The 14,901-nt window shown below is 34.8% G+C and overlaps 2 long non-coding RNA genes across 2 annotated transcripts; both read left to right on the forward strand.

The window, feature by feature from the left end:
• Positions 1-5,137: 5,137 nt before the first annotated feature.
• LOC132034550 (uncharacterized) lies at positions 5,138-7,651 on the forward strand. The gene is made up of 3 exons (XR_009409144.1): positions 5,138-5,380; positions 6,491-6,542; positions 7,380-7,651. It is a non-coding gene; the product is annotated as an uncharacterized LOC132034550 (long non-coding RNA).
• Positions 7,652-8,950: 1,299 nt separating this feature from the next.
• On the forward strand, positions 8,951-13,327 carry LOC132035501 (uncharacterized). Its single transcript, XR_009409282.1, has 4 exons — positions 8,951-9,493; positions 10,664-10,783; positions 10,869-11,350; positions 12,582-13,327. It is a non-coding gene; the product is annotated as an uncharacterized LOC132035501 (long non-coding RNA).
• Positions 13,328-14,901: the final 1,574 nt, after the last annotated feature.

Here is a 14,901-nt window from a genome sequence, read left to right on the forward strand (position 1 = left end):
ATGCTGTTAGTAATATTTTTCTTTCAATTCTTTTCTTATTTAGAAAAGTGGATTTTTTCTATGCAAAAATAAATATAATTAAATAAATAGTATTATTTAATTAAGAATAATTAAATAAAAATATCTCTTACTTTCTAGAAATTATTAAATTTTGTAAGAAGTTAAAAACACTTTATAATATAGACTAGATAGAGGAATAATTAAAATGTTGACGGATTTTTTTTTTCCAAATTCAGATTAAAGTGTGATTATGGGCAGGTGTGTGGAGTTTTCTGCCATGGTTGAGTCCGGAGAGTGGTGGTTGTGTCTCCTCTGTCATCGTAACAAAGTGATTGTTTTTTTAACAGGATTGTGGTAATAAATACAAAAGGATTTTATGGAAACTAGTATTAGACTACGTGCGCTGCACGTGTCAATAAATTTAGAATTTTATACAAAAATAACAAATTATGTAAAATAATAATGACCTTTAAAATATATGCAACATTCATTTAAATATCAAAATAGTATTACTACATAGACTTAGTTGTTGAATTATATGCGATAAGTATTTAGATTTTTCTTCTCATCGCTTTAAATATGTAATTTTGAGTTATAATTTCCATTAATGAAAATACATACCTAAGAAATTAAATTTAAACATATTCAAGAAACGAATTTTTATATTTAAAGCTCTATATTTTATGTCCAAATTCTGTGATTGTGCAGATATTTATGACACTTTTAAGCATTCATATTTACTTAATTTTATTTCTCTCTTTTTTCCTTCCTACAATTAAAAAAGAATTTGTCATTTGTTGCCAACTTAGAATCTTTTACTGTCCTTTTATTATGGTGGTGAGAAAATGTCTTGAGATCTATAAGCTTTAATTAGGTGGATAAAGTTTATAAGAAATATAAAAAACGTTTTTATAAAAGATTTGTTTTAACCAATTTATGATCATTAATGTGAAGAAATAGCAATTTGACATATTTACATGACAATATAGACTTTTGTTTAATCAATTTTGTAAAAGAAAGAAGAAAAAAACATACCAAATCTATTTTTAAAAAATAAAAAAGACGAACGCTAAGGGTCTTCATGCATTATAATTAAATTTTACCGAAATTGTAGATGTATTAATTAAAGGGAAAAAAAGATGCAAATTTATAAAAATACATGCAATTATAAGAATATGAAAAATAACTTACCATTTTGGTTAATAAACGCCATAGACTTCACCAATAGATAAATTGGATCAAGATTCCTGCACAAAAATTATGGCTTTCGGAGAAGCAGTCATAAACATCGTCAACATACATGCAATAAGATGTAAACAATAACTTACTATTTTGTTCGAAAAAGTCAGAGACTTCTCCAATAGATAAATTAGAGCAAGATTCCAGCACAAATATTACGTCTTTAGAAGAAGCAATCATAAACAACGTCAACACACATGCAATAAGAATGTGAATAGTAACTTACTATTTTAGTTGAGAAACACCGGAGGCTTTTCCAATAGATAAATTGGAGCAAGATTTTTGCACCAAAATTACGGCTTTAGAAGAAGCAATCATAAGCGTCACAAGTAATTTTGGTTAAAAATTGTACTAAAAAAACAGTATTTTCCGACCTCAAAAAACTGATCTCAGTTGAGGTCGGAAAATAACCGACCTCATGAGGTCGGTAAAGTCGTAATATTTATTTTTCGATATTTTTAAAAATAAACGGACCTCATGAGATCGGTAATATTGTACCAAAATTTTAAAAAATAAAGGACCGACCTCTGTAGGTCGGAAATTCATTTGATGCTAAATATTATAATTTTATTTTTAATTTAAAAGAATACCGACCTAGTGAGGTCGGTGTAATTAGTCAAATAAAATAGAAATACAGACCCTTCATCTTTCCCCTTTCTCTCTCTTTTCCTCTCACCTTCTCTCTCTTCCCCCTCTTTCTCTAAACCTATTAACGGCGCTGCCAGTCACCGTCGTCACCTGCCAGTCACTGCGCCGCCATCTGCCATTGTTGTCGCCGACCTATCTGACAATCTAAGGCATGCTTTCTTTCTTTTCTTGGCTAAGAAAGAAAAAGCTTGTTTTAGATTTGACAATCTAAAAAAAGTTTGCCTAATATTGTTTCTGATTTGTAAAGTGAATTCCTATACTTGTGATGTTTGCATTCCTGTAATTGTTTTAGTTTTACAAAGTGAAATCTTGAATAAAATTACCTGTACTTGAATTCCTGCCCGTCAACAATGAGCCTGCTAAAATTCATAACATGATAAAGTCTACATTTGGCTCATAATATTTGTCACTTTACTATATAGTACGTTGGAATTTATGTGTCATTAACTGGCCAAAACAGTAGACCCTCTTGTCATATTAGTAAAGTTGGTGTAGGACTTTGACAAAAATAAAATATAAAAATAAAATAATTAATGAAGGATATTAAAGTTGTTGAATTGTAAAGAAAATAATGGAGTACTGAAGTAGTCTACAGGCTATGATTCTTTTCTTTATGAAAAGTCAAGAATAAGTCCTGAATCATGACGTTCTTTACTATTCCAAAAAGATTAGTCAGTAAAGGATGGAAAACGTAAATAAATGATAATTAATTTTGAAATTTTCTTAGATTAAATTGTGCTAGTAGCTAGAATTATTAAGAAACCTACTGGTTCTCTAAAAAAAACCTAGTGATTTGTATTTATTAGCAAAAAATGAATTATTAAGCATTGATGAGTTTGTGTTATTTGTGTAGATGGAATCTCGTAGTTGGATGTATAATAGGACAAATGACGGCCGAGGGGGGATGAGGCAAGAATTTGTAGATGGTGTCGATGCTTTTGTTGACTATGCAATGACACTTGAAACTTTTCTAAGTCATGGTTTGGTTAGGTGCCCTTGTGTGAAATGTAAATGTAGGAATTATGAGACACCAGAGATTGTTAGGCTTCATCTCTATAAAGGCTGCTTTGAAAAAGATTATACAGTGTGGATTAGTCATGGAGAAACGGATAGTAGTTTTGGTAGATTTCAAGACTTTATTGTTGGTGAAAGTAGTAGGGCGGTGGAACCTAATGTCCAAATTTCTAGAATGCACGACATGGTTCAAGATGCTTAAGGGATGCATTCCGATTTTGAATCCGGTAACCATGATGAAGAAGCTCCAAATGAGGACGTTTTTTTTGAACAGTGGAAAAATGCTAGTCGGCCTTTATATGACGGGAGTCCCCACTCTCAATTATCTATTGTTGTTAGATTATTAAGCATCAAAGCATATTGGAATATTCCTCAAGGTGCAATGGATGCTGTGATTGGCCTTATACATGAATTAGTTGACCCGAATTTAGAGATACCTGAAAATTACTATAAGACAAAAAGATTAGTGTCTAAGTTAGGACTCTTGCCGATGAGAATTGATTGTTGTGAAAATGGATGCATGTTATACTATAAGGATGACGAAGGTCTAGAATCTCGTAAGTTTTGTGGAAGAGCTCGTTTTAAGCGGACTCGTAGCGGGAAGAGGGTTGCCGTTAAGGTGATGCATTACTTACCTCTTACACCAAGGTTAAAGAGGTTGTACGCATCAATAGCTCCGCTCCTCATATGAGATGGCACAGTGAAAATAGAAGGCCGCCTGGTGTTATGTGTCATCCATCAAACGGAGAGGCTTGGAAGCATTTTGACACAACATATCCAGACTTTGCGGCTGAACCACGAAACATTAGGTTGGGTTTATGTTCAGATGGATTCGCTCCACATTCTGTTTCTCTTTGCACCATATTCTTGCTGGCCTGTTTTCTTAACACCGTATAATCTTCCACCTGAGTTGTGTATGACTAATCCATATATATTCCTTAATTGCATCATTCCTGGCCCACGTAATCCAAAAGTTTTGATTGATGTATAATTGCAACCTTTGATTGATGAGTTGAAAATGTTGTGGGTTGAAGGGGTTGAGACGTTTGACGTTTCTCTTAAGCAAAATTTTAATTTGCGGGCCACTTTAATGTGGACTATTAATGATTTTCCTGCCTACGAGATGTTGTCTGGGTGGATGACTGCTAGAAAGTTAGCCTGTCCTTACTACATGGAGAATACTAAATCGTTCGCTTTAAAGCACGGCAAAAAAAATTCATGGTTTGATTATCACCGTCAGTTCTTGCCAATGGATCATGAGTTTAGGAGTATGAAAAATGCATTTAGTAAGAACACAATTGAACGAAACTATCCACCTCCAAGACTTTCAGGAGAGGAAATTTGGGAGAGGGTTGAGAATTTTCCGAAAGTTACTGAAGAACCACCGTACAAGTTCGATGAGTATGGGCTTGCACATAACTGGACCAACAAAGCATATTGTGGGAGTTACCATATTAGAAGGATAATCTTCTCCGGCATAATCTTGATGTCATGCATATTGCCAAAAATTACTTTGATAATTTGTTCAACACAGTGATGGATGTCAAGGGCAAGACAAAAGATAATCCAAAAGTTAGATTGGACTTACATGAATATTGTAGGCGTAAAGAGTTATGGTTGCAAGACAAATGGAACGGGGTTTTCAAGCCTAAGTCTAGTTATTCATTCACAATGGATCAGAAGCGAAAGATTTGTGAATGGGTTGAGAACTTGAAGATGCCTGATGGGTATGCATCAAATTTGGAAAAACATGTTGATATGGCGCAAGGAAAGTTACATGGGATGAAAAGCCATGATTGTCATGTTTTCATGGAAACTTTACTCTCCATTGCATTTAGTGGCTTGCCTACCCGAATCTGGAAGCCTATGATAGAAATTAGTTTGTTCTTCAAAGACTTGTGTTCCAGCATGTTGAGGGTAGGCAACCTGGATCGGATGCATCAGAATATTCCTGTAATAACAAGTAAGTTGGAGAAAATTCTTCCACCGGAGTTCTTCGATGTGATGGAACATCTTCCAATTCACCTTGCGGAGGAAGCCCGACTCGGAGGCCCAGTTCATTGTCGTTGGATGTATATCCTTTCGAGAGGTAATAGGTGTAAATTTTTATTTATTTCTCTCTACCAATTTATTTAAAAAAATTCACGCTTAACATAATATTATGCAGAACTATTAGCAAGTCTAAACGGGGTATCAAGCAGAAAAATAGAGTTGAAGGCTCAATTTGCGAAGCCTATCTTGCTAAGGAAACTGCTCATTTCTGTTCTTACTACTTTGGGGACGATGTACCATGCTTGCGAAATAGACCCAATCGACATTTTGAAGGAGGTGAGAATGATGCTTTAGCGAAGCAGATATCGATCTTCAATCGACCGGGTTCGGGTGCAAAAAAACGTACAAGAGAATTTAATGATATGGAGTCTAAATCTGCATCGATACATGTCTTGCTGAATTGCCCGGAAGTTCAATGATATTATGAGTAAGTTGTTATTATTTTGCACTAAATATCCAAGTACAAGGCATAACAACTAACTCAAACTCCATTTTGTCGGACAGTTACTTTGTGCATTTAAATGGCGTTGAAAAAGTGTATGACTAGTTTGGGAAGTGGTTTAACGATTATGTAAGTGTTACAAACTTTTCACAAGGTTAACATAATTTAAAAAGTGCACATTATGTTATTGCTAACTTACGATTTCTTAAATAGGTTTACAGTACAGAATATGGTTACCATGACCAACTTTTAAAGGACATATCTTGGGGACCCTGTATGGTCTATTCTATGGACAAATGTGTGGTAAATGGTTTCAAATTTACTACCGAAGAATGATCTAAGCATATGAAAGCTAACAACAGTGGGGTTTGGGTTAAAAGTGTGGATGGAAACCAAGCGGGGGTCGATTATTATGGTGTAATCAAGGAGATCCTAGAACTAGAGTATTCTGGTGGTGGCAAAAAAAGAATTGTACTTTTTCGGTGCAAGTGGTTTGATCCAACCCCAAATAGAGGTACAAGGGTACTCAACCAGTATAACATAATAGAACTAAACCATACGAGGGAGTATGCGGCTTATGATCCTTTCATTATTGCACAAAATGTTAGACAAGTGTACTATGCTCCTTATCCCTTGCGTTCAGATAAGTCTGCTTAGTGGGTGGTAATTAAAGTCAAGCCTATGGGTAGAGTGGAAGTGGAGAATGTGTTGCCCGTTGCATTCCAGGATAAAGACATATCAATTGTTCACCAAACAGTTGACAATGAGTTAGAAAATGATTTAGAGGATGCAGAACACATATTGGAAGAAATAAATACAGAAGAAATTAATGCAGAGGAGAATGAATCTAATAATGAAAACGAAACAACTGATAAGGAAGAATGATCAGAAGAGGGAGATGGGGATGGGGATGAGGATTAACAACAATTAGTAAGTTTTTTGTTTTATACTTACATATTTTCTTTACATGTTTGAAATTAGTAGTTGATTGTCTACTTCCTTTTATGAAATTACATTTTTGTATGTCTTTACTCTTCCTCCTCAACCTTTTAAAAACATCCTTATGTTGATTGTTTCTCTTTGGTTTCCTTTCAGATACCTCAACGAGGACATTCTTCGAGCCATTTCGACATGTAAGAGATCTGAGGTATAAACATGATTGTTTACTGGTTTTTTTTTTTTTGGTCAAAAGGAATTTTCAGACTGCTTTATTTTACTTTTATCGTATTTTTCTATGACTTTTTATAATGCTTTGATTTGCTTGGGGGTAGGGGTAAGGTCTGCATACACTCTATCCTCCCGCATCCTCACTTTGTAGGATTTTAGTCGGTATGTTGTTGCTGTGGGTGTGAGAGTTGGCAGCTTGTGTTTGTGGGATGCTTGATTATTCTTTTTAATGCTCTTTTGGTTTATTGTTCTTTGATTTTTCTAATTGTTTTTGCTTTGAATGTTGGAATCTTTAGTGTGGTTTTTGTTGTAATTGTGATTAATGATGAATCTTGGAGCTTAATTTTCCCGGGGAAGCTTGTGTTTGTGGGAGTTGGCAGCCTTGATTATTCTTTTTAATGCTACTGGTTATATTGTTCCTTAATTTTTCTAAGTGTTTTTGCTTTGAAAGTTGGAATCTTTAGTGGTTTTTGTTGTTTTTGTGATTAATGATGAATCTTGGAGCTCCGTTTTCCTGGGAAGCTTGTTGGTTGTGAGAGTTGGCAGATACTAGTTGTATTGTTCTTTGGTTTTCAGCTTTTATTTTTTTCCTTTGAAAGTTAGAATCTTTAGTGGGTTTTTATGTGTTTATGTGATAATGAACCTGGGAATACTTTGGGTGGGAGAATTGACAGCCACAACTTTTCTTTGATTATTCTTTTTAATTCTACTGTTTGTACTATTCTTTGATTTTCCAGTTGTTTTTGCTATGAAAGTTAGAATCTTTAGTGTTTTTTTTTTGTTGTCTTTGTGACTAATGATGAATTTTGGATCTTAGTTTTCCTGGGAAAGCTGTGGGTGTGAAAGTTGGAGGTCTTTGCTCTGTGAAGGCTGCTCGACTAAGGTAATTCTTTTTCATGTTGAAGTTTGTAATTTCAAAGCGTTGGCCACTTTTTTTTTTTGTTGCTTAAACCATGTAGATGAGATCTTTAATAGGTGGTTGATATGATAAGATGTTTGCAGTTACTTTTATCCTAAGGATTTTGGTGGTCACTATTTTGTATTGGAGATATTGGTTTCATAATAATAATTAGATGTCAAGATACAAAATATGCTTCTATCTCGATGTTTGTTATATTCAATATTAAAATGTGTTTTTTTTATATGGTTGTTTTCTTATCATCACTAGCTACAAGCTTTTGCAAAAATGCATATATCGATTCTCTTTGCTCAATTTTAGGCCCCTCACTAGTTGCTATTGCTACCGATAAGTTGCTTGTTTGACATTCTTTGTCGTTTCGTGAATTGGCTTTAAGATCATGTTGCGCAAATAATAGTCTAACCCCTATCTCTCACACTTGTGTTAAATTTCAAAAGAATGACCAATAAAGATATTACAAGCGCTTTTGCTTTCCTTTTGTTTATGAGCCTTAGTGTTTGGTGTTAAATCGATTTCTTGCTACTATTTTTACTTATGCTTTTGTTTTCTTGATAGAAGCATTTGCATGCTTCTTTGCAGAAATGTTTTTTTAGTCGGTTTTCAAAAAAATTAGGTGTTTGTAAACTACACGAAGATTTCTTTTCTCCATGCCCTTATCCACACGTATGAGAGATGCATATAAGGAAGATCAGATTTTCCTTTTACTATATTTATTGATGAAGATGAGAAATAGGCATAAGGATAAGGAATCACAAGCAAAATTCTAATGTCATTCCTCCGCCTCTCTCTTTCAATCTTGTGAATTCATCCGTTTTTAGGTTAGCCACATCAATATTCTTTTTATTTCTATCATCAGCAATCGCTATGATTTCTTGCATTTGCTAAATTATGTTTGGTTACTTTCAATGACATTTACTCTTTTGTGAATTGTTAAATATCGTTTTCCACTTGATTGCCACTTTCATTTTTTTTTTTATAAATAAAGTCCACTAGGCTTTTGGCCTAGGGCTGATTTTATTTATTTTTCTCAAAACAAAGCAAATAAAATGCAAAAATTAAACTAGTGACCAATTTGCCTTGATATATGACAAATTGTGGATAACCAACTAAGTAGAGAATGAGAGGGATTAACATCTCTTAGATAAATGATGTATGTGCATTTAATTTCGTAGTACATTTCTTGTTAATAGCAATTGCACCTCTGTGTCTTCTGAAATAATGATCCTCAAACTTGTGATACCTAGTTTTAAAGTATTCCTAAAGTAACAATCTATTGAAAATGTAGTTTGTAAGAATATTTGTAACATTGATACAAGCAACTTTCCATTTTCCATCCCTCCAATTTGTAAATTCTTGTTGTAAAAGAATTATTATTAAACTCATGACAATCAAGATGTAAGTTGTCAAATAATCCATTCTTCCATTAGTTTACTATGTGTTCATATGTTGATTTTAGTTAAATAGGTGAATTATTTAAACAAATTTTGAAGCTATCCCTTTTCTATTTATTTATATTTGCAATACTTACATATATTATTGTATAGATAGCAGGTGAAAAGAGGGGTAAGAAAACAAAGAAGGCTAAGGAGACGGGGGTTCCCCGGAGACCACCAGAAAACCTTGCGATTAGAGATAGAAGCCCGTCGCCACGTCTCCCACCACGTGGCGCTCCATTGCCTCATGATCCCCTCATGAATGGCATTGCATATAGTCTTCCACCTCCATACAGCTTTGGTCGGCCCTATATGGCTCCACGCCAGGGCTTTACTGAGGTGCCTCCCTAGAGCCCCTCGATGATGTCCACACCAGGTTATGCTACCCTACAGGCCTTCACTCGGTATACTCCCGGGTCTCAGCGGGCTTCGTTTAGTGGTACTTCGACGGCCACTCCCAGCCCAACTGCATCACATCACTCTTCATCATCTACTGAACAGTACGAGATTACGGGTCCTGACCTTCGAGAAAGTAGTTATATGCCTCACACTCCTACTGCGAATGACTTACTTGAATGTGTAAGTGCTCCACAGCTTGAATCTTATGACTTATCAGGGCGACTCATCATCGAGCCTGCGGGATACGGGTACTTTTTTTTTTTTCTTCATATTTTTTAGTTTTTCATAAAGTCCACTAGGCATGATGCCTAGGGCTGATTTTCATATATTTTCTTCAAAGCAAAACAAATAAAGAAGCTTTACTAATGTAGCCAAAATGGCTAATAAAAATGCACGAAATAAACTAATGACCAACTTAAGACCTATATGATGTCCTGAACTTTGGATGACTAGCCTGAAGGTGTGGAGATCATAGATTTGTTGTATAATAGTCATGCTACATCTCTTAATGTATAGTTGAACTTGCATGAATGTAGGCACAATTGAAAACCAGTTATAAATTGACCCATAGCACTAAATTCCTGGACCAACTTGGCATCTGACTTTAACCTCATCTGCACCAGTTTCCAATAGTTCATTGATGCAAATCCTGGTTTCAAGTTAGTGCATATTATTCCCATATCATTTACTGTGGTTTTTGGGTCAATGAGATAGTAAATATCATCAAATTTGAACCAAATTTGTACCAGATCTTGTCCTAGATGTAAAGGATTAGTGGTACAAACAGTAGGAAGCATTTCTAAACTTCTGATCTCTACAGCATATGCCCTTTCCATCCAGCATATATAAAACTGCACTTTCATTTCCCAGTGCGAGTTAATATATGTTCCTGCTGCTGCACACATTGAGAGTTAGTCAATAAGTAGATCCTGCATAAACTCTTTAAGTTCTTCTAAAAATAGTAGCAACAAGAATGCATCCTTTGAAAACCTACTAATCACAATACTAGATATTGCATTTCCTAAGTAAATAGGATCCATGTTATCTAGTAATTGATCAATTTTGAAACAATTTTGTACCACATCATATTCTACATTACTAGAATCAGGGACACCTACAAAAAAAGAAAACTTTGTTAGTATAAAAATATACCACCATACTCTCCTCCAAAAGGATTTGAGTATGATGATAAGAAATCCTCCACTACCAACCATCAGTCCTCCTCTTTATCACACCAGCAGCTAAGAGTCACCAAATCTGCCTTCCAAATTTAACCCAACTATTGCGAGGTTTTTTTGTTTGTTTATGTTTTTTTTATTCTCTAAGTGTTTGATTTTATATTTTTAATAGTTGGTTACTGGACAAAGCTTCAACTCTCCTTACCGATGAGATACAAAAACTATTTAAAAACTCACCTACTTGGGGCCAGATGTCACCAAATCACCAAGACAGATCTATTATGCCTTTAAGGTATATGCATTTATTATTTTTATTTAAACAATCCACTTATATTGATCGATTCCTTATTAATAAACTCATTTACTTTTCATTGCAGGAAAAATGTGTCTGGCGCCCGGAACATGAGAAGCAGCTAACTCAAAACTTCAAGAAGAAAGCTCAGCGCTTACTATGTGACATGTTAGGAAGGGTTCGTCAATCTCACAAGAAGCCTAAGTGTATCCTTCCTGAAAACTATAACAAGCTACTTCATTACTGGGCAACTAATGAAAGATTCTTACAACTGAGTGACATAGGGAAGAAGGCTAGAAATTCGACGAAGAGTGGCTCCCTACACACTAGTGGGGCTATGAGTCAAGAGGTCGTGAGGAGGAAGCTGGCAAGTCTACATTAACTCTATTTGAAGGATTGTGAATTTACTTTATTTTCTTTATGTCTTATCAATTTATTCTTTTGCAGGAACTAAAACGGGGGACGCCAGTGCCTCAAGATGAGGCGTTCAATATCACTCACGTGAAGAAGAAGGCAAACGCTAATGATCCAGATAACTAGTGTGAGGAACCGGCTAAGCAGACCTACGTAAGCTTCTTTTTATTTTTCATATTTTGTTTGTTAGATTACGAAACGGGGATCCGACTCCTATCTCATTTTTATGCTTGATCTTTATTTTTGGTTTTATAAGATTCAAGTTATAGTGATGTTGCAATAATAAATCCACTGAAGCAAATTATGATACATGTATTACGCACTGCAAATCGATGGTATACCTTATGAAAATGTGATAACTATTTCATGGACAAATTATGAAACTTCAATGGCAATTTGGGGAGAAGTTGTTGAAAGAACTCTCAGGTGAATGTGATAGGTTGAAGTCATTATAATAGAGTTCCTTTGTTTCCACTCCATTTTAAGTCCTGAAGAGCATTTTAAGTGTTGTTAGTAAGTAAAGATATCCACCTAAAATACAAACTCTGGAATACGTTAGATGGAAAGAGGAAATCCTAAAAAAACTAGAAGTCATATTTTTCCTTTTTGAGTTACTTTTTTGGATTGAGATCCAATAGTCCATCATGCATAGTATCTTGGAAATTGATCAACACGTTGATTATTGAAGAGTTTAAGGAAAAAGAACTGCTAGAAACTTGCTAAGGACATTTAGCAAGATATATTCATGTATTTTTCTCCAATTAAATACAACATATCACATTATCTTAGAGAGGCCAATCAAGTAGTTGATATACTTGCCAAATGTGCTTCTACCATCGATGTGCTCAGTTATTTTATGATTGGCAGCAGATTTCCAGGTATACTTATAATGGTCCATATTAGCTTGACAAAATGACAATTACCTAATTTTAGAAGTAGGACAAGGCTAATAATTTTGTAAGCTAGCTAACTTGTTGTACAATAGCTAGAATATTATGTACTTTAAGGACTCTTTTTGGATTGAGATCCAATGGACTAAATGTTGTCACCATTGACATGAGTTTTTAGTTTTTGGAATTATAAGATCCAAATTAATCCGGGACCTCGGGGTGCAAAGATTATTAAAATAAAATGAAAGAAAAAAAAAAGAGATTATTTCATGAGGGTGGAGGTTCATATGTTACATGAATGAAAAAAAGAGATTATTTTAGTAGTATTGATTTGTTTACCTTCTAGTAGTATTGATTTCAACCATGTTTTAGTTGAATAGGTAGTAGTATTGATTTGAACCATGTTCTATTTTGGTTGTTTACTAAATGTTTGATAGTTTTTTCTGTTGAATTTGAGATTAAAGTTGGTTGCTAATTTTACCTTTTTATTTCAGAATCAATATCAACATTTAAAAGGCGGAGTTTCTTCGTACTCAGCCACCCAACACACAGCTGACAGAAGAACAAATGGAGAAAAGGTGGCTTGAGAGTGTTGGTGGTCCCACTAGGTTTGGCACAGCTTACGGAATGCCATATCGTGCATTTCGTCAATACCGATCGCCCTCTGGAATGCATACATTCTTCCAATACCGAGTCGTTCGATAGAGTGAGTGCTATGGCCATGGAGCAAAAGATTGCTGAGCTATGTAGCCAGCTACAGGCCTCGGAGGAAAGGGAGAGGCGGAGGGACATGCAATTTGACGGTATGAGGGCCCAATTAGACGCATTACTTGCTTCGAGGGGCATTCCCTCGTGTCCTAATGATGCTCGTAACCCCCATACTCAATCTAGTGGTGCGGATGATGATGAGACTCACGTGCCAAACACACAAAGGCATGTTTGAATGTTAATGTTTTGGTGGATTTGTGGATTGTGTAAGTGTTTTGTGGATGTTTGCGAGGGTGAAGTAGTCTAATGTTGTAGACTAACTTAGTGTAGACTAGTTTAATGTTTTGTGGATGTTTACAAATGTTGAAGTAGTTTAATGTTGTTTTGATGTTTGCGAAGGTTGAAGTAGCTTAATGTCTCTTGTGAATGTTTGATTGACGTTTTTATTCAACTTTGAAGTAGTTTCGAATTGAATTTGATGTATTGGTGGTTGTAATATATGTGTTGTAATAGTAGCTTAATGTTTTATGTATTTATAGTAGTTTGGTGTATTGTTGGCAGCTATTTGAGCTGGTTTTAGTTGAAAGTAAAATTATTTTCATCTTGTGAGGGGGGCAGCTGGAATAACAGCTAGGTGCTACCATTTTTTTTTGCGAGGTCGGTTTTGGGCAAAATTACCGACCTCGTACGAGGTCGGTTTTTTTCGGGCGTTTCGGCAAAATTTTGTAGATTGAGCAAATTACCGACCTCATGAGGTCGGTTTTCTACAAAATTATCCGACATATGGCAAATTATCGACCTCATGAGGTCGGTTTTCTGCAAAATTTTTGCATAAATTGCAAATTACCGACCTTGTGAGCTCGGGTTGCGGCAAATATTTTGCAGAAATTGAGAAATATCGATCTCACGACAACAGAAATCTAAAACAATATATTATATATTCATATAACTTACCGACCTCGGTAAACTAATATCATTATATTATTAATATAATTTACCAACCTAATGAGGTCAGTACTTTATATAATTAATATCCGACTAAACAAATAACTACACTCCCAGACCACTATTACACAGCCTAGTGTACCACTCAAAAGCTTAACAGCTAAAGGAAACATAGTTCCAGCAAGTATACTCTGAGACTTTTCAAACCACCTACAAATAGCTTCTTAACACAGAAGAGTAGGTTTACAATTTAAGCACAAATGCACAAAGATTTACAATAACCTAAAGAACATAGACTAAACTCATCTCAGGATCTGGTTCTTCAACTTGAAAGTAACTTTGTTCTTGTGAGATCTTGAGAACTTGTGTCGGCAGCTTTGCACGATTTAGATTAGGTTTTCAAGTCTACTCAATATGTTGCCATCATGTTGTATATATAGTGGGAGCATGTGGGATGGATAAAGACCACTCATTCATTCGACCTCGCTGTATTAACTCTAGCACGTCAACTCACATTCGTACTGACTTTTACTCTAAAGAAGTAGGGCGAATGAAGCACAAATGCACAAAGATTTACAACCTATTCTTTACAAGATTGCTTGAAAGGTGCATGGAGAGATGACATTGTATGCATCATTTAGGGTCTCTATTTGGTTCTAAAACAGTTTGACAATAATTAAAACACAAATGCACTTGGAACTATCACTAACGTAGATTGTAAAACATACAGAATTCCTATAAACATGAGTTTTTTTTTTTTTTTTTTTTTAAATTTTAGTCTTGGAATGCAAGGTATTATAGTTTAAATGGGAATGAATTTTAAATATTAGGAAAATAGTAAATGACAACTTTGTCTATTGCAGAGTCACTCAATGACGGACAAAAATTTCAATCAACATTTCTAAGGCCCTTCGTGCTTTTAATACAGTATATAGATTAAGTCCTACTCCATAAATTGTGCTTAGGATTTGTAATTACTTTTATTTTCACAAGAATTTATACTAACTAGTCTTATCGTACGCGCTTTGCGCGTGACCAAAGCGCGTACCTCATTTGGTGACAAACATTCTGAGAATAAAATTGAACTTAGCTATGAACTTCATTGTTAATCCGTTGCAAAATTGCTCGTATCTAAGAATTTTTTTTGATAATTCGTTTCTA

This window comes from Lycium ferocissimum, chromosome 10 (genome assembly GCF_029784015.1).
Source record: "Lycium ferocissimum isolate CSIRO_LF1 chromosome 10, AGI_CSIRO_Lferr_CH_V1, whole genome shotgun sequence".
NCBI lineage: Eukaryota > Viridiplantae > Streptophyta > Magnoliopsida > Solanales > Solanaceae > Lycium > Lycium ferocissimum.